Source organism: Oncorhynchus mykiss, chromosome 16, assembly GCF_013265735.2.
Source record: "Oncorhynchus mykiss isolate Arlee chromosome 16, USDA_OmykA_1.1, whole genome shotgun sequence".
NCBI lineage: Eukaryota > Metazoa > Chordata > Actinopteri > Salmoniformes > Salmonidae > Oncorhynchus > Oncorhynchus mykiss.
Window position 1 is genome coordinate 71,606,013 of NC_048580.1, and position 24,424 is coordinate 71,630,436.

At 43.9% G+C, this 24,424-nt stretch overlaps 5 non-coding genes across 5 annotated transcripts; all 5 read left to right on the top strand.

The window, feature by feature from the left end:
- The first annotated feature begins 3,854 nt into the window (after positions 1-3,854).
- Positions 3,855-3,928, top strand: trnat-agu. Its single transcript has one exon. It is a non-coding gene; the product is annotated as a tRNA-Thr (tRNA).
- Positions 3,929-4,930: 1,002 nt separating this feature from the next.
- On the top strand, positions 4,931-5,004 carry trnat-agu. Its single transcript has one exon. It is a non-coding gene; the product is annotated as a tRNA-Thr (tRNA).
- A 1,016-nt stretch (positions 5,005-6,020) lies between these two features.
- Positions 6,021-6,094, top strand: trnat-agu. Its single transcript has one exon. It is a non-coding gene; the product is annotated as a tRNA-Thr (tRNA).
- A 4,635-nt stretch (positions 6,095-10,729) lies between these two features.
- Positions 10,730-10,801, top strand: trnah-gug. The gene has a single exon. It is a non-coding gene; the product is annotated as a tRNA-His (tRNA).
- A 510-nt stretch (positions 10,802-11,311) lies between these two features.
- Positions 11,312-11,385, top strand: trnat-cgu. Its single transcript has one exon. It is a non-coding gene; the product is annotated as a tRNA-Thr (tRNA).
- The last annotated feature ends 13,039 nt before the right edge of the window (positions 11,386-24,424 follow it).

Genomic DNA, 24,424 nt, shown 5'->3' on the forward strand with positions numbered 1-24,424 from the left:
AACCTCCTGTGTGAGCTAAGAAACTCAATAACTCTTCCATTTGACAAAGTCTCTATCTCATGGTAGGTTAATTACTTACATTAACTGATTCATCTGCTTTTTCTTAGGTTTTTACCATTTTTAATCTCGAGATCCAACTGAGAAATGTTGTTTCCCCGAAACGACCAAAATGATGAAGAAATCGTGTATGATTCTGAATGTTTACTCATATCTCGCGATATTCCCACTTTGGGTCCCAAACCATAGTTTAAGAATCCAGGTCAGAGTATCTTGAGTTTATTCAGTTCGAGACCCAAATGAAAAATTGACTGTCCTCGGATGACCGAAATTAAGAAGAAATAGCTTGTGACTCAAAATGTTTACTGATATCGCGCTGCCCACCTCTCACATACTCAGGCCCACTTTGGGTCCCAAAACATAGCTTAAGAAACCCTGTTGCTAGACAATTGAAGGAGTCCATATCGATTCCAATATTAGTAAATAACATCTGTTTTGTGACGTGATTTTGCAAGACAGAGATATGGGTTAAATGAATGAGACATGTTTGATATAAATACGTGTGGCGGTGTTCTTACCTGGAACATACTTGGCATCTACAGGCGCTGTGGCGTAGTTGGTTAAAGCGCCTGTCTAGTAAACAAGAGATCCTGAGTTCGAATCTCAGCAGAGACTTTTCAAACATGTCATTGAACACATTGGTGGAAAGGTCAGAGTGGAGAGTGTTCTGCTTTTCTCAACCAATGAGTCTTGAGAATTTGGAGTGATGAGAGGAGAAAAGATGTGAGGAGGATGCAATTGAGATATTCCAATTTCACGGAAAAAGGGAACTTTTTCAAAGAATTACAACGTACCAACTGTCTCAACTTCAGCTGGTTCTTCAGTTGATTAATTTCGAGCGCTAAATGAAGAGTTCAGCCAGCTTGTACAGGTCTCTGTCAGAGCATGAGTAGGCTTTACAAGCAATCTTTGGTAGCTCGCTGTGATCGTATAGTGTTTAGTACTCTGCGTTGTGGCCGCAGGAACCCCGGTCTGAATCCGGGTCACGGCAAAGAATTGCCATTTCAAAAGGGTTGTATTTTGAATGAGTTGAAACCTCCTGTGTGAGCTAAGAAACTCAATAACTCTTCCATTTGACAAAGTCTCTATCTCATGGTAGGTTAATTACTTACATTAACTGATTCATCTGCTTTTTCTTAGGTTTTTACCATTTTTAATCTCGAGATCCAACTGAGAAATGTTGTTTCCCCGAAACGACCAAAATGATGAAGAAATCGTGTATGATTCTGAATGTTTACTCATATCTCGCGATATTCCCACTTTGGGTCCCAAACCATAGTTTAAGAATCCAGGTCAGAGTATCTTGAGTTTATTCAGTTCGAGACCCAAATGAAAAATTGACTGTCCTCGGATGACCGAAATTAAGAAGAAATAGCTTGTGACTCAAAATGTTTACTGATATCGCGCTGCCCACCTCTCACATACTCAGGCCCACTTTGGGTCCCAAAACATAGCTTAAGAAACCCTGTTGCTAGACAATTGAAGGAGTCCATATCGATTCCAATATTAGTAAATAACATCTGTTTTGTGACGTGATTTTGCAAGACAGAGATATGGGTTAAATGAATGAGACATGTTTGATATAAATACGTGTGGCGGTGTTCTTACCTGGAACATACTTGGCATCTACAGGCGCTGTGGCGTAGTTGGTTAAAGCGCCTGTCTAGTAAACAAGAGATCCTGAGTTCGAATCTCAGCAGAGACTTTTCAAACATGTCATTGAACACATTGGTGGAAAGGTCAGAGTGGAGAGTGTTCTGCTTTTCTCAACCATTGAGTCTTGAGAATTTGGAGTGATGAGAGGAGAAAAGATGTGAGGAGGATGCAATTGAGATATTCCAATTTCACGGAAAAAGGGAACTTTTTCAAAGAATTACAACGTACCAACTGTCTCAACTTCAGCTGGTTCTTCAGTTGATTAATTTCGAGCGCTAAATGAAGAGTTCAGCCAGCTTGTACAGGTCTCTGTCAGAGCATGAGTAGGCTTTACAAGCAATCTTTGGTAGCTCGCTGTGATCGTATAGTGTTTAGTACTCTGCGTTGTGGCCGCAGGAACCCCGGTCTGAATCCGGGTCACGGCAAAGAATTGCCATTTCAAAAGGGTTGTATTTTGAATGAGTTGAAACCTCCTGTGTGAGCTTAGAAACTCAATAACTCTTCCATTTGACAAAGTCTCTATCTCATGGTAGGTTAATTACTTACATTAACTGATTCATCTGCTTTTTCTTAGGTTTTTACCATTTTTAATCTCGAGATCCAACTGAGAAATGTTGTTTCCCCGAAACGACCAAAATGATGAAGAAATCGTGTATGATTCTGAATGTTTACTCATATCTCGCGATATTCCCACTTTGGGTCCCAAACCATAGTTTAAGAATCCAGGTCAGAGTATCTTGAGTTTATTCAGTTCGAGACCCAAATGAAAAATTTACTGTCCTCGGATGACCGAAATTAAGAAGAAATAGCTTGTGACTCAAAATGTTTACTGATATCGCGCTGCCCACCTCTCACATACTCAGGCCCACTTTGGGTCCCAAAACATAGCTTAAGAAACCCTGTTGCTAGACAATTGAAGGAGTCCATATCGATTCCAATATTAGTAACTAACATCTGTTTTGTGACGTGATTTTGCAAGACAGAGATATGGGTTAAATGAATGAGACATGTTTGATATAAATACGTGTGGCGGTGTTCTTACTTGGAACATACTTGGCATCTACAGGCGCTGTGGCTTAGTTGGTTAAAGCTCCTGTCTAGTAAACAGGAGATCCTGAGTTCGAATCTCAGCAGAGCCTTTTCAAACATGTCATTGAACACATTGGTGGAGAGTGTTCTGCTTTTCTCAACCAATGAGTCTTGAGAATTTGGAGTGATGAGAGGAGAAAAGATGTGAGGAGGATGCAATTGAGATATTCCAATTTCACGGAAAAAGGGAACTTTTTCAAAGAATTACAACGTACCAACTGTCTCAACTTCAGCTGGTTCTTCAGTTGATTCATTTCGAGCGCTAAATGAAGAGTTCAGCCAGCTTGTACAGGTCTCTGTCAGAGCATGAGTAGGCTTTACAAGCAATCTTTGGTAGCTCGCTGTGATCGTATAGTGTTTAGTACTCTGCGTTGTGGCCGCAGGAACCCCGGTCTGAATCCGGGTCACGGCAAAGAATTGCCATTTCAAAAGGGTTGTATTTTGAATGAGTTGAAACCTCCTGTGTGAGCTTAGAAACTCAATAACTCTTCCATTTGACAAAGTCTCTATCTCATGGTAGGTTAATTACTTACATTAACTGATTCATCTGCTTTTTCTTAGGTTTTTACCATTTTTAATCTCGAGATCCAACTGAGAAATGTTGTTTCCCCGAAACGACCAAAATGATGAAGAAATCGTGTATGATTCTGAATGTTTACTCATATCTCGCGATATTCCCACTTTGGGTCCCAAACCATAGTTTAAGAATCCAGGTCAGAGTATCTTGAGTTTATTCAGTTCGAGACCCAAATGAAAAATTTACTGTCCTCGGATGACCGAAATTAAGAAGAAATAGCTTGTGACTCAAAATGTTTACTGATATCGCGCTGCCCACCTCTCACATACTCAGGCCCACTTTGGGTCCCAAAACATAGCTTAAGAAACCCTGTTGCTAGACAATTGAAGGAGTCCATATCGATTCCAATATTAGTAACTAACATCTGTTTTGTGACGTGATTTTGCAAGACAGAGATATGGGTTAAATGAATGAGACATGTTTGATATAAATACGTGTGGCGGTGTTCTTACTTGGAACATACTTGGCATCTACAGGCGCTGTGGCTTAGTTGGTTAAAGCGCCTGTCTAGTAAACAGGAGATCCTGAGTTCGAATCTCAGCAGAGCCTTTTCAAACATGTCATTGAACACATTGGTGGAGAGTGTTCTGCTTTTCTCAACCAATGAGTCTTGAGAATTTGGAGTGATGAGAGGAGAAAAGATGTGAGGAGGATGCAATTGAGATATTCCAATTTCACGGAAAAAGGGAACTTTTTCAAAGAATTACAACGTACCAACTGTCTCAACTTCAGCTGGTTCTTCAGTTGATTCATTTCGAGCGCTAAATGAAGAGTTCAGCCAGCTTGTACAGGTCTCTGTCAGAGCATGAGTAGGCTTTACAAGCAATCTTTGGTAGCTCGCTGTGATCGTATAGTGTTTAGTACTCTGCGTTGTGGCCGCAGGAACCCCGGTCTGAATCCGGGTCACGGCAAAGAATTGCCATTTCAAAAGGGTTGTATTTTGAATGAGTTGAAACCTCCTGTGTGAGCTAAGAAACTCAATAACTCTTCCATTTGACAAAGTCTCTATCTCATGGTAGGTTAATTACTTACATTAACTGATTCATCTGCTTTTTCTTAGGTTTTTACCATTTTTAATCTCGAGATCCAACTGAGAAATGTTGTTTCCCCGAAACGACCAAAATGATGAAGAAATCGTGTATGATTCTGAATGTTTACTCATATCTCGCGATATTCCCACTTTGGGTCCCAAACCATAGTTTAAGAATCCAGGTCAGAGTATCTTGAGTTTATTCAGTTCGAGACCCAAATGAAAAATTGACTGTCCTCGGATGACCGAAATTAAGAAGAAATAGCTTGTGACTCAAAATGTTTACTGATATCGCGCTGCCCACCTCTCACATACTCAGGCCCACTTTGGGTCCCAAAACATAGCTTAAGAAACCCTGTTGCTAGACAATTGAAGGAGTCCATATCGATTCCAATATTAGTAAATAACATCTGTTTTGTGACGTGATTTTGCAAGAAAGAGATATGGGTTAAATGAATGAGACATGTTTGATATAAATACGTGTGGCAGTGTTCTTACCTGGAACATACTTGGCATCTACAGGCGCTGTGGCTTAGTTGGTTAAAGCGCCTGTCTAGTAAACAGGAGATCCTGAGTTCGAATCTCAGCAGAGCCTTTTCAAACATGTCATTGAACACATTGGTGGAAAGGTCAGAGTGGAGAGTGTTCTGCTTTTCTCAACTAATGAGTCTTGAGAATTTGGAGTGATGAGAGGAGAAAAGATGTGAGGAGGATGCAATTGAGATATTCCAATTTCACGGAAAAAGGGAACTTTTTCAAAGAATTACAACGTACCAACTGTCTCAACTTCAGCTGGTTCTTCAGTTGATTCATTTCGAGCGCTAAATGAAGAGTTCAGCCAGCTTGTACAGGTCTCTGTCAGAGCATGAGTAGGCTTTACAAGCAATCTTTGGTAGCTCGCTGTGATCGTATAGTGTTTAGTACTCTGCGTTGTGGCCGCAGGAACCCCGGTCTGAATCCGGGTCACGGCAAAGAATTGCCATTTCAAAAGGGTTGTATTTTGAATGAGTTGAAACCTCCTGTGTGAGCTAAGAAACTCAATAACTCTTCCATTTGACAAAGTCTCTATCTCATGGTAGGTTAATTACTTACATTAACTGATTCATCTGCTTTTTCTTAGGTTTTTACCATTTTTAATCTCGAGATCCAAATGAGAAATGTTGTTTCCCCGAAACGACCAAAATTATGAAGAAATCGTGTATGATTCTGAATGTTTACTCATATCTCGCGATATTCCCACTTTGGGTCCCAAACCATAGTTTAAGAATCCAGGTCAGAGTATCTTGAGTTTATTCAGTTCGAGACCCAAATGAAAAATTTACTGTCCTCGGATGACCGAAATTAAGAAGAAATAGCTTGTGACTCAAAATGTTTACTGATATCGCGCTGCCCACCTCTCACATACTCAGGCCCACTTTGGGTCCCAAAACATAGCTTAAGAAACCCTGTTGCTAGACAATTGAAGGAGTCCATATCGATTCCAATATTAGTAAATAACATCTGTTTTGTGACGTGATTTTGCAAGACAGAGATATGGGTTAAATGAATGAGACATGTTTGATATAAATACGTGTGGCGGTGTTCTTACTTGGAACATACTTGGCATCTACAGGCGCTGTGGCTTAGTTGGTTAAAGCGCCTGTCTAGTAAACAGGAGATCCTGAGTTCGAATCTCAGCAGAGCCTTTTCAAACATGTCATTGAACACATTGGTGGAGAGTGTTCTGCTTTTCTCAACCAATGAGTCTTGAGAATTTGGAGTGATGAGAGGAGAAAAGATGTGAGGAGGATGCAATTGAGATATTCCAATTTCACGGAAAAAGGGAACTTTTTCAAAGAATTACAACGTACCAACTGTCTCAACTTCAGCTGGTTCTTCAGTTGATTCATTTCGAGCGCTAAATGAAGAGTTCAGCCAGCTTGTACAGGTCTCTGTCAGAGCATGAGTAGGCTTTACAAGCAATCTTTGGTAGCTCGCTGTGATCGTATAGTGTTTAGTACTCTGCGTTGTGGCCGCAGGAACCCCGGTCTGAATCCGGGTCACGGCAAAGAATTGCCATTTCAAAAGGGTTGTATTTTGAATGAGTTGAAACCTCCTGTGTGAGCTAAGAAACTCAATAACTCTTCCATTTGACAAAGTCTCTATCTCATGGTAGGTTAATTACTTACATTAACTGATTCATCTGCTTTTTCTTAGGTTTTTACCATTTTTAATCTCGAGATCCAACTGAGAAATGTTGTTTCCCCGAAACGACCAAAATGATGAAGAAATCGTGTATGATTCTGAATGTTTACTCATATCTCGCGATATTCCCACTTTGGGTCCCAAACCATAGTTTAAGAATCCAGGTCAGAGTATCTTGAGTTTATTCAGTTCGAGACCCAAATGAAAAATTGACTGTCCTCGGATGACCGAAATTAAGAAGAAATAGCTTGTGACTCAAAATGTTTACTGATATCGCGCTGCCCACCTCTCACATACTCAGGCCCACTTTGGGTCCCAAAACATAGCTTAAGAAACCCTGTTGCTAGACAATTGAAGGAGTCCATATCGATTCCAATATTAGTAAATAACATCTGTTTTGTGACGTGATTTTGCAAGACAGAGATATGGGTTAAATGAATGAGACATGTTTGATATAAATACGTGTGGCGGTGTTCTTACCTGGAACATACTTGGCATCTACAGGCGCTGTGGCTTAGTTGGTTAAAGCGCCTGTCTAGTAAACAGGAGATCCTGAGTTCGAATCTCAGCAGAGACTTTTCAAACATGTCATTGAACACATTGGTGGAAAGGTCAGAGTGGAGAGTGTTCTGCTTTTCTCAACCAATGAGTCTTGAGAATTTGGAGTGATGAGAGGAGAAAAGATGTGAGGAGGATGCAATTGAGATATTCCAATTTCACGGAAAAAGGGAACTTTTTCAAAGAATTACAACGTACCAACTGTCTCAACTTCAGCTGGTTCTTCAGTTGATTCATTTCGAGCGCTAAATGAAGAGTTCAGCCAGCTTGTACAGGTCTCTGTCAGAGCATGAGTAGGCTTTACAAGCAATCTTTGGTAGCTCGCTGTGATCGTATAGTGTTTAGTACTCTGCGTTGTGGCCGCAGGAACCCCGGTCTGAATCCGGGTCACGGCAAAGAATTGCCATTTCAAAAGGGTTGTATTTTGAATGAGTTGAAACCTCCTGTGTGAGCTAAGAAACTCAATAACTCTTCCATTTGACAAAGTCTCTATCTCATGGTAGGTTAATTACTTACATTAACTGATTCATCTGCTTTTTCTTAGGTTTTTACCATTTTTAATCTCGAGATCCAACTGAGAAATGTTGTTTCCCCGAAACGACCAAAATGATGAAGAAATCGTGTATGATTCTGAATGTTTACTCATATCTCGCGATATTCCCACTTTGGGTCCCAAACCATAGTTTAAGAATCCAGGTCAGAGTATCTTGAGTTTATTCAGTTCGAGACCCAAATGAAAAATTGACTGTCCTCGGATGACCGAAATTAAGAAGAAATAGCTTGTGACTCAAAATGTTTACTGATATCGCGCTGCCCACCTCTCACATACTCAGGCCCACTTTGGGTCCCAAAACATAGCTTAAGAAACCCTGTTGCTAGACAATTGAAGGAGTCCATATCGATTCCAATATTAGTAAATAACATCTGTTTTGTGACGTGATTTTGCAAGACAGAGATATGGGTTAAATGAATGAGACATGTTTGATATAAATACGTGTGGTGGTGTTCTTACCTGGAACATACTTGGCATCTACAGGCGCTGTGGCTTAGTTGGTTAAAGCGCCTGTCTAGTAAACAGGATATCCTGAGTTCGAATCTCAGCAGAGCCTTTTCAAACATGTCATTGAACACATTGGTGGAAAGGTCAGAGTGGAGAGTGTTCTGCTTTTCTCAACCAATGAGTCTTGAGAATTTGGAGTGATGAGAGGAGAAAAGATGTGAGGAGGATGCAATTGAGATATTCCAATTTCACGGAAAAAGGGAACTTTTTCAAAGAATTACAACGTACCAACTGTCTCAACTTCAGCTGGTTCTTCAGTTGATTCATTTCGAGCGCTAAATGAAGAGTTCAGCCAGCTTGTACAGGTCTCTGTCAGAGCATGAGTAGGCTTTACAAGGAATCTTTGGTAGCTCGCTGTGATCGTATAGTGTTTAGTACTCTGCGTTGTGGCCGCAGGAACCCCGGTCTGAATCCGGGTCACGGCAAAGAATTGCCATTTCAAAAGGGTTGTATTTTGAATGAGTTGAAACCTCCTGTGTGAGCTAAGAAACTCAATAACTCTTCCATTTGACAAAGTCTCTATCTCATGGTAGGTTAATTACTTACATTAACTGATTCATCTGCTTTTTCTTAGGTTTTTACCATTTTTAATCTCGAGATCCAAATGAGAAATGTTGTTTCCCCGAAACGACCAAAATGATGAAGAAATCGTGTATGATTCTGAATGTTTACTCATATCTCGCGATATTCCCACTTTGGGTCCCAAACCATAGTTTAAGAATCCAGGTCAGAGTATCTTGAGTTTATTCAGTTCGAGACCCAAATGAAAAATTTACTGTCCTCGGATGACCGAAATTAAGAAGAAATAGCTTGTGACTCAAAATGTTTACTGATATCGCGCTGCCCACCTCTCACATACTCAGGCCCACTTTGGGTCCCAAAACATAGCTTAAGAAACCCTGTTGCTAGACAATTGAAGGAGTCCATATCGATTCCAATATTAGTAAATAACATCTGTTTTGTGACGTGATTTTGCAAGACAGAGATATGGGTTAAATGAATGAGACATGTTTGATATAAATACGTGTGGCGGTGTTCTTACCTGGAACATACTTGGCATCTACAGGCGCTGTGGCTTAGTTGGTTAAAGTGCCTGTCTAGTAAACAGGAGATCCTGAGTTCGAATCTCAGCAGAGCCTTTTCAAACATGTCATTGAACACATTGGTGGAAAGGTCAGAGTGGAGAGTGTTCTGCTTTTCTCAACCAATGAGTCTTGAGAATTTGGAGTGATGAGAGGAGAAAAGATGTGAGGAGGATGCAATTGAGATATTCCAATTTCACGGAAAAAGGGAACTTTTTCAAAGAATTACAACGTACCAACTGTCTCAAGTTCAGCTGGTTCTTCAGTTGATTCATTTCGAGCGCTAAATGGAGAGTTCAGCCAGCTTGTACAGGTCTCTGTCAGAGCATGAGTAGGCTTTACAAGGAATCTTTGGTAGCTCGCTGTGATCGTATAGTGTTTAGTACTCTGCGTTGTGGCCGCAGGAACCCCGGTCTGAATCCGGGTCACGGCAAAGAATTGCCATTTCAAAAGGGTTGTATTTTGAATGAGTTGAAACCTCCTGTGTGAGCTAAGAAACTCAATAACTCTTCCATTTGACAAAGTCTCTATCTCATGGTAGGTTAATTACTTACATTAACTGATTCATCTGCTTTTTCTTAGGTTTTTACCATTTTTAATCTCGAGATCCAACTGAGAAATGTTGTTTCCCCGAAACGACCAAAATGATGAAGAAATCGTGTATGATTCTGAATGTTTACTCATATCTCGCGATATTCCCACTTTGGGTCCCAAACCATAGTTTAAGAATCCAGGTCAGATTATCTTGAGTTTATTCAGTTCGAGACCCAAATGAAAAATTGACTGTCCTCGGATGACCGAAATTAAGAAGAAATAGCTTGTGACTCAAAATGTTTACTGATATCGCGCTGCCCACCTCTCACATACTCAGGCCCACTTTGGGTCCCAAAACATAGCTTAAGAAACCCTGTTGCTAGATAATTGAAGGAGTCCATATCGATTCCAATATTAGTAAATAACATCTGTTTTGTGACGTGATTTTGCAAGACAGAGATATGGGTTAAATGAATGAGACATGTTTGATATAAATACGTGTGGCGGTGTTCTTACCTGGAACATAGTTGGCATCTACAGGCGCTGTGGCTTAGTTGGTTAAAGCACCTGTCTAGTAAACAGGAGATCCTGAGTTCGAATCTCAGCAGAGCCTTTTCAAACATGTCATTGAACACATTGGTGGAAAGGTCAGAGTGGAGAGTGTTCTGCTTTTCTCAACCAATGAGTCTTGAGAATTTGGAGTGATGAGAGGAGAAAAGATGTGAGGAGGATGCAATTGAGATATTCCAATGTCACGGAAAAAGGGAACTTTTTGAATGTGTAAAGCTCGACTGTTTCTTCACTTTATTCATTATCGAGACCAATATGAAAAGTGTTTATCCAGCTTGTGCACATCACTTTCAAAGCCTATGTAGGCTTTACAAAGCCACGTCTTGTAGCCAGCCGTGATCGTATAGTGGTTAGTACTCTGCGTTGTGGCCGCAGCAACCCCGGTTCGAATCCGGGTCACGGCACTGCAATGTACATTCAGGAGTGTTGTTTTATGAACAGTTTAAGACTTACTCTGAAAGCTAAGAAACTCAGCAACTCTCCCTTTTGACAAAGTTTCCCAGCATATCGTAGGTTAATTACTTACATGAACTGATTCATCTGCTGTTTCAGAGGTTTTTACCATTTTTAAGCTCGAGAGCCAAATTAGAAATGCAGTGTCCTCGAACGACCAACATTATGAAGAAATAGTGTATGATTCTGAATGTTTATTCATATCTCGTGACCCACCTATGACATGTTAATAACTGCTTTGGGTCCCAAATTGTAGTTTAAGAATCCATGTCAGAGGTTCTTGAGTTTATTCATCTCGAGACCCAAATGAAAAATGTACTGTCCTCGAATGACGAATATTAGTAAAAGACATCTCTTTTGTGATGTGATTTTGCTAGACAGCGATGTGGGTTAAATTAATGAGACTGGTTTGATTCAAATAGGTGTGGGTGTTCACATCTGCAAAATATATCTCTTTCATGGGTGCTGTGGCTTAGTTGGTTAAAGTGTCTCTCTTGTAAACAGGAGATCCTGAGTTCAAATCTCAGCAGTACCTTTTCAAGCATGTTATTGTACACATTGGTGGAGAAGGTCAGAGGGGAGGGCACTCAGGTTTTCTCACCAATCGGTTTAGAGAATTAGAGATGATGTGAGGAGGATGCAATTGAGATATTCCAATGTGTGCTATTTGTAATTTATTGGGTGTCTCTTAAAAGAGCCTTTTGGTTCGTTGCACTGGGAGTGTGACGTGTACGTGCACTAGTGAGCGTGTCTTTCTGCTATGGAGGAGAGACCAGCTCTTAAACTCTCAAGGAAGAAGTAGTTGCCCTCATCTGTCAGATGCACACCATCCCTACGGTAGTAATGCATGCGATAAGTTACACATGATTGACTATGTTTTGTTTATTCCATGTGTAACTCTGTGTTGTTGTATGTGTCAAATTGCTATGCGTTTATCTTGGCCAGGTCACAGTTGCAAATGAGAACTAGCCTACCTGGTTAAATAAAGGTGAAATAAATAAAAAATAATTAAGAGAAGGTTGTAAACGTTTTTTCCTTTACAGGTGCCACTTTCTGTCATTTGAGAAGCTAAGAAATGTGTCAAGCTGGCTCACCTGGAGCTAACAAACGACTTATTCATTAATATGCACACCAGTGGAGGCTCCTCAGAGGAAAAAGGGGAGGACCACCCTCCTCAGTGAATTTAAGAAAAATGACAGCTTCAACAGCAGTCTGTAGGGTAGCACCATGGTGTAGCCGGAGGACAGCTAGCTTCCGTCCTCCTCTTGTTACATTAACTTCTACACAAAATCTAGCTGGCTCTTGGTTCTCACCCCCTTCCATATACTTACACAGTATTTATGATAACTTCCAGAGGACGTCCTCCAACCTATCAGAGCTGCTGCAGCATGAACTGACATGTTGTCTACCCAATCAAAGGTTCAGAGAATAAATATAGTACTGAAAGCGTAAGCTACATCTAGTTAGCACTGCAGCGCATTAAAATGTAGTGAGTAGTTGATTCAAAGAGAGAGAAGGACAATAGTTGAACAGTTTTGAACAAATTAATTTCTTCCAAAATTAAGGAGAAGCAAGAAAGAGATTTTTATTTTCACTTACTTAACTAGCCAATGCAGCTAGCTAGTTTAGCCTACTCAAACACCAGGTACTTTAGCTAGTACCTGAGCACCAAGTCTATGACAGCATCTACCCCCAAGCCACCAGACTGCTGAACAATTAATCAAATGGCCACCCGACTATTTACATTTTTAATTTATTGCCACCGGGGCCCGCCGGTGTAACTGCTAGACTGCCTGCTGTACACTGTACTGCACGATTGGGTTACTAACACGTTAGTCCTTGTAGCTATACTCGGAAGGTTCTTTCGCCTGGTCACAGACAGCTGTTGTATTGTGCACTGAAGTCCACAAGTGAAGGGAAAAGGTGAGAGGAGGAGAGATTGTAGTTGCCAGATGTGTGTGGCTGCTAGTTCTGTATTTGCGCGTGATCGCGGATGTATTCATTCCTCCGATTCAGTTGAAAAACGTTTCTTAAACAAAAGCAAATGGAACGAAACAGGATTAATGTACCTGATTTGTCCAATAGAAACTTGTTTGCAACTGTTGGAGTAATGATTGCAACCTAGATCAGCTAGATGCAGGCAAGAGTGTGCAAGGCGGTATTGAATGTGTCATTGTCTGTCACCTTGATTACTCTAATTTATCTCGACCTGATCACCTACGTTGTAAACTTTCATTCGTAGGCTAGGTTGTAGCAAACTCATGATGGGTATAGGGAACATTTGAGTACCATGAAGCAGCCTAAACCTATCGCTGTTACATTGAGTTGGGTGAATATAAGATGAATGACAGTCATCCAATATGCTATAATAGAAAAAAAGCCATACTCATACATTTTTTTAAATTGTCCTCCCTCATCTTAAACGGCACTGACCGCCGCTGATGCACACAGTACATCGCACACCATCAGTAGCACTTCTCTATGTTCTGTTCTAAAGCTGAGTACTCACATCTGTTTTAAAATGTATACTAAATGTGGGAATGCAGTAGTGTAAAGTACTTAAGGAAGAATTGTTATGGTGAGTGAATGAGGACCCAAAAGCGAACTAACTTAAACAGAGCTTCTTTAATAACCAAACATAGGTAGGCTCAGATAGACCGGCAGATTCCGACAGGACAGGACAAGGTTACAGCAAACATGACGATAGTCTGGCTCAGGCATGAAACACAACAAACAAGAATCCGACAAGGACAGGAACAGAAACAGAGAGAGATATAGAGACCTAATCAGAGGGAAAAAGGGAACAGGTGGGAAACGGGGTGAATGGGTAGTCAGAGGAGACAAGGAACAGCTGGGGGAAAGCGGGGGAGAAAAGGTAACCTAACAACGACCAGCAGAGGGAGACAGGGTGAAGGGAAAGGACAGAGACAAGACACAACATGACAGTACATGACAGTACCCCCCCACTCACCGAGCGCCTCCTGGCGCACTCGAGGAGGAAACCTGGCGCCAACGGAGGAAATCCTCAATCAGCGCACGGTCCAGCACGTCCCGAGAGGGAACCCAACTCCTCTCCTCAGGACCGTACCCCTCCCAATCTACGAGGTACTGGTGACCACGGCCCCGAGGACGCATGTCCAAAATTCTACGGACCCTGTAGATGGGTGCGCCCTCGACAAGGATGGGGGGGGGGGGGAAGACGAGCGGGGGCGCGAAGGACGGGCTTGATGCAGGAGACATGGAAGACCGGGTGGACGCGACGAAGGTATCGCGGAAGAAGAAGTCGAACTGCGACAGGATTAATGACCCGAGAAATACGGAACGGACCAATGAACCGCGGGGTCAACTTGCGAGAAGCCGTCTTAAGGGGAAGGTTCTGAGTGGAGAGCCAAACTCTCTGACCGCGACAATATCTAGGACTCTTAGTTCTACGCTTATTAGCAGCCCTCACAGTCTGCGTCCTATAACGGCAAAGTGCAGACCTGACCCTCTTCCAGGTGCGCTCGCAACGTTGGACAAAAGCCTGAGCGGAGGGGACGCTGGACTCGGCGAACTGAGATGAGAACAGCGGAGGCTGGTACCCGAGGCTACTCTGAAAAGGAGATAGCCCGGTCGCAGACGAAGGAAGCGAGTTGTGGGCGTATTCTGCCCAGGGGAGCTGTTCTGACCAAGACGCAGGGTTACGAAAAGAAAGACTGCGTAAGATGCGACCAATAGTCTGATTGGCCCGTTCTGCTTGACCGTTAGACTGGGGGTGAAAGCCGGAAGAGAGACTGACGGAAGCCCCAATCAAACGGCAAAACTCCCTCCAAAATTGAGACGTGAATTGCGGACCTCTGTCCGAAACGACGTCTGACGGAAGGCCATGAATTCTGAAAACATTCTCGATGATGATTTGTGCCGTCTCTTTAGCAGAAGGAAGCTTAGCAAGGGGAATGAAATGAGCCGCCTTAGAGAACCTATCGACAACCGTAAGAATAACAGTCTTCCCCGCTGACGAAGGCAGTCCGGTGACAAAATCTAAGGCGATGTGAGACCACGGTCGAGAGGGAATAGGAAGCGGCCTGAGACGGCCGGCAGGAGGAGAGTTACCGGACTTAGTCTGCGCGCAGACCGAACAAGCAGCCACGAAACGACGCGTGTCATGCTCCCGGGTGGGCCACCAAAAACGCTGGCGAATGGAAGCAAGCGTACCCCGAACGCCAGGGTGGCCGGCTAACTTGGCAGAGTGAGCCCACTGAAGAACGGCCAGACGAGTAGGAACGGGAACGAAAAGAAGGTTCCTAGGACAAGCGCGCGGCGACGGAGTGTGAGTGAGCGCTTGTTTTACCTGCCTCTCAATTCCCCAGACAGTCAACCCGACAACACGCCCCTCAGGGAGAAACCCCTCGGGGTCAGTGGAGGCTACTGAAGAACTGAAGAGACGAGACAAAGCATCAGGCTTGGTGTTCTTAGAGCCCGGACGATAAGAAATCACGAACTCGAAACGAGCGAAAAACAGCGCCCAACGCGCCTGACGCGCATTAAGTCATTTGGCAGAACGGATGTACTCAAGGTTCCTATGGTCAGTCCAAACGACAAAAGGAACGGTCGCCCCCTCCAACCACTGTCGCCATTCGCCTAGGGCTAACCGGATGGCGAGCAGTTCGCGGTTACCCACATCATAGTTACGTTCCGACGGCGACAGGCGATGAGAAAAATACGCGCATGGGTGGACCTTGTCGTCAGAGAGGGAGCGCTGAGAAAGGATGGCTCCCACGCCCACCTCTGACGCGTCAACCTCGACAACGAACTGTCTAGAGACGTCAGGTGTAACAAGGATAGGAGCGGATGTAAAACGATTCTTGAGGAGATCAAAAGCTCCCTGGGCGGAAACGGACCACTTAAAGCACGTCTTGACAGAAGTAAGGGCTGTGAGAGGAGCTGCCACCTGACCGAAATTACGGATGAAACGACGATAGAAGTTCGCGAAGCCGAGAAAGCGCTGCAGCTCGACGCGTGACTTAGGGACGGGCCAATCAATGACAGCTTGGACCTTAGCGGGATCCATCTTAATGCCTTCAGCGGAAATAACAGAACCGAGAAATGTGACGGAGGAGGCATGAAAAGTGCACTTCTCAGCCTTCACAAAAAGACAATTCTCTAAAAGGCGCTGGAGGACACGTCGAACGTGCTGAACATGAATCTGGAGTGACGGTGAAAAAATCAGGATATCGTCAAGGTAAACGAAAACAAAGATGTTCAGCATGTCTCTCAGGACATCATTGACTAATGCCTGAAAGACAGCTGGAGCGTTAGCGAGGCCGAAAGGAAGAACCCGGTATTCAAAGTGCCCTAACGGAGTGTTAAACGCCGTCTTCCACTCGTCCCCCTCCCTGATGCGCACGAGATGGTAAGCGTTACGAAGGTCCAACTTAGTGAAAAACCTGGCTCCCTGCAGGATCTCGAAGGCTGAAGACATAAGAGGAAGCGGATAACGATTCTTCACTGTTATGTCATTCAGCCCTCGATAATCTATGCAGGGGCGCAGAGACCCGTCCTTCTTCTTGACAAAAAAAAACCCCGCTCCGGCGGGAGAGGAGGAGGGGACTATGGTACCGGCGTCAAGAGCTACAGACAAATAATCTTCGAGAGCCTTACGTTCGGGAGCCGACAGAGAGTATAGTCTACCCCGGGGGGGGGTGGTTCCCGGAAGGAGATCAATACTACAATCATACGACCGGTGTGGAGGAAGAGAGGTGGCCCTGGACCGACTGAACACCGTGCGCAGATCGTGATATTCCTCCGGCACCCCTGTCAAATCACCAGGCTCCTCCTGTGAAGAAGAGACAGAGGAAACAGGAGGGATAGCAGACATTAAACATTTCACATGACAAGAGACGTTCCAGGAGAGGATAGAATTACTAGACCAATTAATGGAAGGATTATGACAAACTAGCCAGGGATGGCCCAAAACAACAGGTGTAAAAGGTGAACGAAAAATTAAAAAATAAATGGTTTCACTATGATTACCAGAAACAGTGAGGGTTAAAGGTAGCGTCTCACGCTGAATCCTGGGGAGAGGACTACCATCCAGGGCGAACAAGGCCGTGGGCTCCTTTAACTGTCTGAGAGGAATGTCATGTTCCCGAGCCCAGGTCTCGTCCATAAAACAGCCCTCCGCCCCAGAGTCTATTAAGGCACTGCAGGAAGCTGACGAACCGGTCCAGCGTAGATGGACCGACAAGGTAGTGCAGGATCTTGAAGGAGAGACAGGAGTAGTAGCGCTCACCAGTAGCCCTCCGCTTACTGACGAGCTCTGGCCTTTTACTGGACATGAAGTGACAAAATGACCAGCGGAACCGCAATAGAGACAGAGGCGGTTGGTGATTCTCCGTTCCCTCTCCTTAGTCGAGATGCGGATACCTCCCAGCTGCATGGGCTCAGCACCCGAGCCGGCAGAGGAAGATGGTAGTGATGCGGAGAGGGAGGCGACGGAGAGCGCGAGCTCCTTTCCACGAGCTCGGTGACGAAGATCAACCCGTCGCTCAATGCAAATAGCGAGTTCAATCAAGGAATCCACGCTGGAAGGAACCTCCCGGGAGAGAATCTCATCCTTTACCTCTGCGCGGAAACCTTCCAGAAGACGAGCGAGCAAGGCCGGCTCGTTCCAGCCACTGGAGACAGCAAGAGTGCGAAACTCAATAGAGTAGTCTGTTATGGATCGATTGCCTTGACATAGGGAAGACAGGGCCCTGGAAGCCTCCTCCCCAAAAACAGATCGATCAAAAACCCGTATCATCTCCTTCTTAAAGTCCTGATACTGGTTAGTACACTCAGCCCTTGCCTCCCAGATTGCCGTGCCCCACTCACGAGCCCGTCCAATAAGGAGAGATATGACGTAGGCGACACGAGCAGTGCTCCTGGAGTAAGTGTTGGGCTGGAGAGAAAACACAATATCACACTGGGTGAGGAACGAGCGGCATTCAGTGGGCTCCCCAGAGTAACACGGCGGGTTATTGATTCTGGGCTCCGGAGATTCGAAAGCCCTGGAAGTGGCCGGTGGATCGAGGCGGAGATGGTGAACCTGTTCTGTGAGGTTGGAGACTTGGGTGGCCAGGGTCTCAACGGCATGTCGAGCAGCAGACACTTCCTGCTCGTGTCTGCCTAGCATCGCTCCCTGGATCCCGACGGCTGAGTGGAGAGGATCCGAAGTCGCTGGGTCCATTCTTGGTCGGATTCTTCTGTTATGGTGAGTGAATGAGGACCCAAAAGCGAACTAACTTAAACAGAGCTTCTTTAATAACCAAACATAGGTAGGCTCAGATAGACCGGCAGATTCCGACAGGACAGGACAAGGTTACAGCAAACATGACGATAGTCTGGCTCAGGCATGAAACACAACAAACAAGAATCCGACAAGGACAGGAACAGAAACAGAGAGAGATATAGGGACCTAATCAGAGGGAAAAAGGGAACAGGTGGGAAACGGGGTGAATGGGTAGTCAGAGGAGACAAGGAACAGCTGGGGGAAAGCGGGGGAGAAAAGGTAACCTAACAACGACCAGCAGAGGGAGACAGGGTGAAGGGAAAGGACAGAGACAAGACACAACATGACAGTACATGACAAGAATACATTTTAAAGTATTACTTAAAGTATTTTTTGGGAGTATGTGTACTTTACAATTTATATTTTGGACAACTTTTACTTTTATTCCACTGCATTCATAAAGAAAACGATGTACTTTTTACTCCGTATATTTTCCCTGACACCCAAAAGTACTAGTTACACTTGAGTACTTAGCAGGACAGTAAAATTGTCTAATTCACGCACTTATCAAGAGAACATCCCTGGTCATCCCTACTGCCTCTGATATGGCAGACTCACTAAACACACATGCTTAGTTTGTTAAATGATGTCTGAGTGTTGAAGTGTGCCTGTCCGTAAATGTGTAAAACAAGAAAATCGTGCTTGCTTAATACAGTATAAGGAATCGGAAATTATTTTTTACTTTTGATACTAAGTATATTTAACTATGCCACTTTGTTTACATACTCATCTCATATGTATATACTGCACTCAATACCATCTACTGTATCTTGCCTATGCCGCTCTATACCATCACTCATTCATATATCTTTATGTACATATTCTTTATCCCCTTACACTTGTGTCTATAAGGTAGTAGTTTTGGAATTGTCAGCTAGATTACTTGTTGGTTATTACTGCATTGTCGGAACTAGAAGCACAAGCATTTCGCTACACTCGCATTAACATCTGCTAACCATGTGTATGTGACAAATAAAATTTGATTTGATTTGAAATTTTAGCGATTACATTTACTTTTAATACTTAAGTATATTTAAAACCAAATACTTTTAGACTTTTACTCAAGTAGTATTTTACCGGGTGACTGTCACTTTTACTCAAGTAGTATTTTACCGGGTGACTGTCACTTTTACTCAAGTAGTATTTTACCGGGTGACTGTCACTTTTACTCAAGTAGTATTTTACCGGGTGACTGTCACTTTTACTCAAGTAGTATTTTACCGGGTGACTGTCACTTTTACTCAAGTAGTATTTTACCGGGTGACTGTCACTTTTACTCAAGTAGGACAATTGGGTACTTTTTCATCACTGTGGTAATGTGTGCTCTTTTACTGGATTTGGACAACTGTGTACATCATTGCTAAGAACGTTTGTAGCTGAAGAATTTAGAGCACCTGTGCAATTTAAGATTTGTACATATGTATTCTTAAAATAAAAATTGTAGTTGTCTAGTGTTTCTCAGCAGTTTATCATTTGTCACCGTGTTTGTATCAGGAGTTACCATAATTGCTATTGACCAGCCACAGGGTTATGCAGGCATATTTTATTCGAGCCCAGTGCTGATTCTACCGCTCAGCTGTTCGTCGAGACCTGAGGTGTTCACTGAGACCTCAGCTGTTCATCGAGACCTGAGCTGTTCATCGAGACCTCAGCTGTTCCTCGAGTCCTCAGCTGTTCATCGAGACCTGAGCTGTTCATCGAGACCTGAGCTGTTCATAGAGACCTCAGCTGTTCATAGAGACCTCGGCTGTTCATCGAGACCTGAGCTGTTCATCGACACCTCAGCTGTTCATCGAGACCTCAGCTGTTCATCGAGACCTGAGCTGTTCATCGAGACCTGAGCTGTTCAACGAGACCTCAGCTGTTCATCGACACCTGGGCTGTTCATCGACACCTCAGCTGTTCATCGAGACCTCAGCTGTTCATCGAGACCTCAGCTGTTCATCGAGACCTCAGCTGTTCATCGAGACCTGAGCTGTTCATCGAGATCTGCGCTGTTCATAGAGACCTCAGCTGTTCATCGACACCTGGGCTGTTCATCGAGACCTGAGTTGTTCATCGAGATCTCAGCTGTTCATTGAGACCTCAGCTGTTCATCGAGACCTGAGCTGTTCATCGAGACCTGACCAGTTCATCGAGACCTGCGCTGTTCATCGAGATCTGAGCTGTTCATAGAGACCTCAGCTGTTCATCGACACCTGGGCTGTTCATCGAGACCTGAGCTGTTCATCGAGATCTCAGCTGTTCATCGAGACCTCAGCTGTTCATCGAGACCTGAGCTGTTCATCGAGACCTCAGCTGTTCATCGAGACCTGAGCTGTTCATCGAGACCTCAGCTGTTTTACAGGAACGTAGAGTGGTTTATGGTTTTTCCCTTCCCTCTGGAATATCAGCTGTTAATATTCAATAAATACTAATAACTACATTATTTCTGTTGCCATTTGTCCTTATTGTGTACTTTATTTTATGGCTATGTTCCATATGGCACTGTATCCCCTATAGAGCCTTCTATGGCTATGTTCCATATGGCACTGTATCTCCTATAGAGCCTTCTATGGCTATGTTCCATATGGCACTGTATCCCCTATTGAGCCTTCTATGGCTATGTTCCATATGGCACTGTATCACCTATAGAGCCTTCTATGGCTATGTTCCATATGGCACTGATTCCCATATAGAGCCTTCTATGGCTATGTTCCATATGGCACCGTATCCCCTATAGAGCCTTCTATGGCTATGTTCCATATGGCACCGTATCCCCTATAGAGCCTTCTATGGCTATGTTCCATATGGCACCGTATCCCCTATAGAGCCTTCTATGGCTATGTTCCATATGGCACCGTATCCCCTATAGAGCCTTCTATGGCTATGTTCCATATGGCACCATATCCCCTATAGAGCCTTCTATGGCTATGTTCCATATGGCACTGTATCCCCTATGGAGCCTTCTATGGCTATGTTCCATATGGCACTGTATCTCCTATAGAGCCTTCTATGGCTATGTTCCATATGGCACTGTATCTCCTATAGAGCCTTCTATGGCTATGTTCCATATGGCACTGTATCTCCTATAGAGCCTTCTATGGCTATGTTCCATATGGCACTGTATCCCCCATAGTGCACTAGTTTTGATATAATAATATAGCCTATCTAACCAATCAGATACAGCCTATCTAACCAATCAGATGCAGCCTATCTAACAAGATACATTACCACTGCCTCTGGGATATAGCCTATCTAACCAATCAGATATAGCCTATCTAACCAATCAGAAAGTATGGAGAGAATGTTGACATGTCATTCAAGGTGCCTAGATAGAAAACGATTCCTTCATTTCCTTCACACACTATGGCTGTGTCCCAAATGGCACCATATTCCCTACATAGTGCACCCCTTTTCACCAGAGCAGGGCTCACTATGTAGGGAATGGAGTGCCATTTGGGATGAAAGCTATGACAGGTATGAGGCTGTATTTGATATCTTCACTGACTGTACTCCATGGAATTCCTCCCTCTACTCTCCTAGGAGCATAGAACCAGACACAATATATATTTGATTAGGAGCTCTTGTTTATGCCATGTTGAGCACAGCATCTCTGTTCATCTATTCTCTAGCTCTGGGACTCAGTAAAGCTGCAACAGAGATATGCATATCAAATGGCACCCTATTCCTTATATAGTGCACTGCTTTTGACCCGAGGGTGGTGCACTAAATAGGGAATGTAGTGCCATTTGGTAGCATCGTGTTAACAGACTGTAAATAATTTATGTAAGCTCGCGAGATCTGGACACACCGAGGGAAGAACACTGAGAGCACATTGCACCCTGATATGATGAGTTGTTAATACAAACAAGACATGCGGTTCAAGAGAATGGTGAAACCAACATTTTGTGTGGTCCTCCTCAAAAACAGAAAGCACAGGTTTGATTGTGCACTTTGGGCAACTTCCAGGAGAGCTAGAGTTTGTCTAGCTAACACCACCAACCATTCTACCTCACCAGCAATTACTCGTAACGTAACTGCAACACATAATGTTCTTGTGTAATAACAAACATTACATTATAGGAGTGCACTAATCTAATCACAATGAAAACAAACAAAAAACATTAAACACTGGTCAATCCCATTATTGCATCCCATGCTGTTCTTTGGGTAACACCCAGTGCAAAATTACATATACCGAAAGGTGAGTCTGTAGGAAAAGAGTAAACACACACACACACACATACACACACACACACACACACACACACACACACACACACACACACACACACACACACACACACACACACACACACACACACACACACACACACACACACACACACACACACATACACATACACACACACACACACATACACATACACATACACACACCAACATACACATACACACACACACACATCACATGGTTTTGAGCAGGTGCTGGAGATCAAATATGATTGATTCTGATATAAATGTTTGTCAGTGTCCGTAGTGCACTACTTTAACCATAGGGCCCTGATCAAAATTAGTGCACTACTTTAACCATGAGGCCCTGATCAAAAGTAGTGCACTACTTTGACCATAGGGCCCTGATCAAAAGTAGTGTACTTCATTCGGAATAGGGTACAATTTGGGACTCATTCTCAGTATCACCAACATCCTTCATTGTGATGATTGACAGGTGTGATCAGTGTCTGATAGAAGATGAGCATGCGGTTCCTTCCCCCCCTGTAGTTATTGGTTTTCCTATCCTCCCCCTCTCTCACCCCTCAAAGCAGGCAGACACTCCGACCTGACTGCATTAAACACTCACCTGAAATTTGATTTGATTTGGAAGGCAGGCAGTCACAGACCTCCTCCCCCCTCCCCCACTAACCAAGCAGGCAGTCACAGACCTCCTCCCCCTTCCCCCACTAACCAAGCAGGCAGTCACAGACCTCCTCCCCCTTCCCCCAATAACCAAGCAGGCAGTCACACACCTTTCCCCCCTCAGCTCACCCCACTAATGAGGCAGTCACACACCTCCTCCCCCTTCCCCCACTAACCAAGCAGGCAGTCACACACCTTTCCCCCACTCAGCTCACCCCATTAATGAGGCAGTCACACACCTCCTCCCCCTTCCCCCAATAACCAAGCAGGCAGTCACACACCTTTCCCCCTTCCCCCAATAACCAAGCAGGCAGTCACACACCTTTCCCCCTTCCCCCACTAACCAAGCAGGCAGTCACACACCTTTCCCCCACTCAGCTCACCCCACTATAATGAGGCAGTCACACACCTTTCCCCCACTCAGCTCACCCCACTAATGAGGCAGTCACACACCTTTCCCCCACTCAGCTCACCTCACTAATGAGGCAGTCACACACCTTTCCCCCACTCAGCTCACCCCACTTATGAGGCAGTCACACACCTTTCCCCCACTCAGCTCACCCCAGTAATGAGGCAGTCACACACCTTTCCCCCACTCAGCTCACCCCACTAATGAGGCAGTCATACACCTTTCCCCCACTCAGCTCACCTCACTAATGAGGCAGTCACACACCTTTCCCCCACTCAGCTCACCCCACTAATGAGGCAGTCATACACCTTTCCCCCACTCAGCTCACCTCACTAATGAGGCAGTCACACACCTTTCCCCCACTCAGCTCACCTCACTAATGAGGCAGTCACACACCTTTCCCCCACTCAGCTCACCCCACTAATGAGGCAGTCACACACTGTAAAAAATAAATGTAAAATAATAATAAACACCAACAAATGTAGTTGTTTCAACAAATTATTATTAAGTAGCTGGTACCACAGCATTTTCTTTGTTTACTAAATTTTTCGGTCACCTGAACAAAACCAATTGTTAGCTGAACAAAAGCGAAAAAATGTTGGGCCAAACTTAGTTCCAACTTTTGGTTCGCAGCATTCCAATCTTCCTGCTACACCACCATGCCTGTGTCAAATAGCAGTAATCTCTGACTATCTATCCTCTCATCATTGATTTTATTTTTCTTATTTAAGGAAGTTTAGGTTTTTCTGTATAGTTGTTGGGGCATATTACCTTGTTTTAATGCTGCTCCTTATGATCAATAAAATAGTTTTTCTTGAGGGTACTTTGACAGAGCTGAGATTTACTTTGAAGTGTAAAGTGACACATTACAGGTGAAATCAATTATTCACACAGACATGGAGTCGTAGCAGGAAGATTGGAATGCTGTGAACCAAAAGATTGTGACTTCAAATCCCAACTGAGGACATGTTGAGTAATAATTACTGTATGAATTAA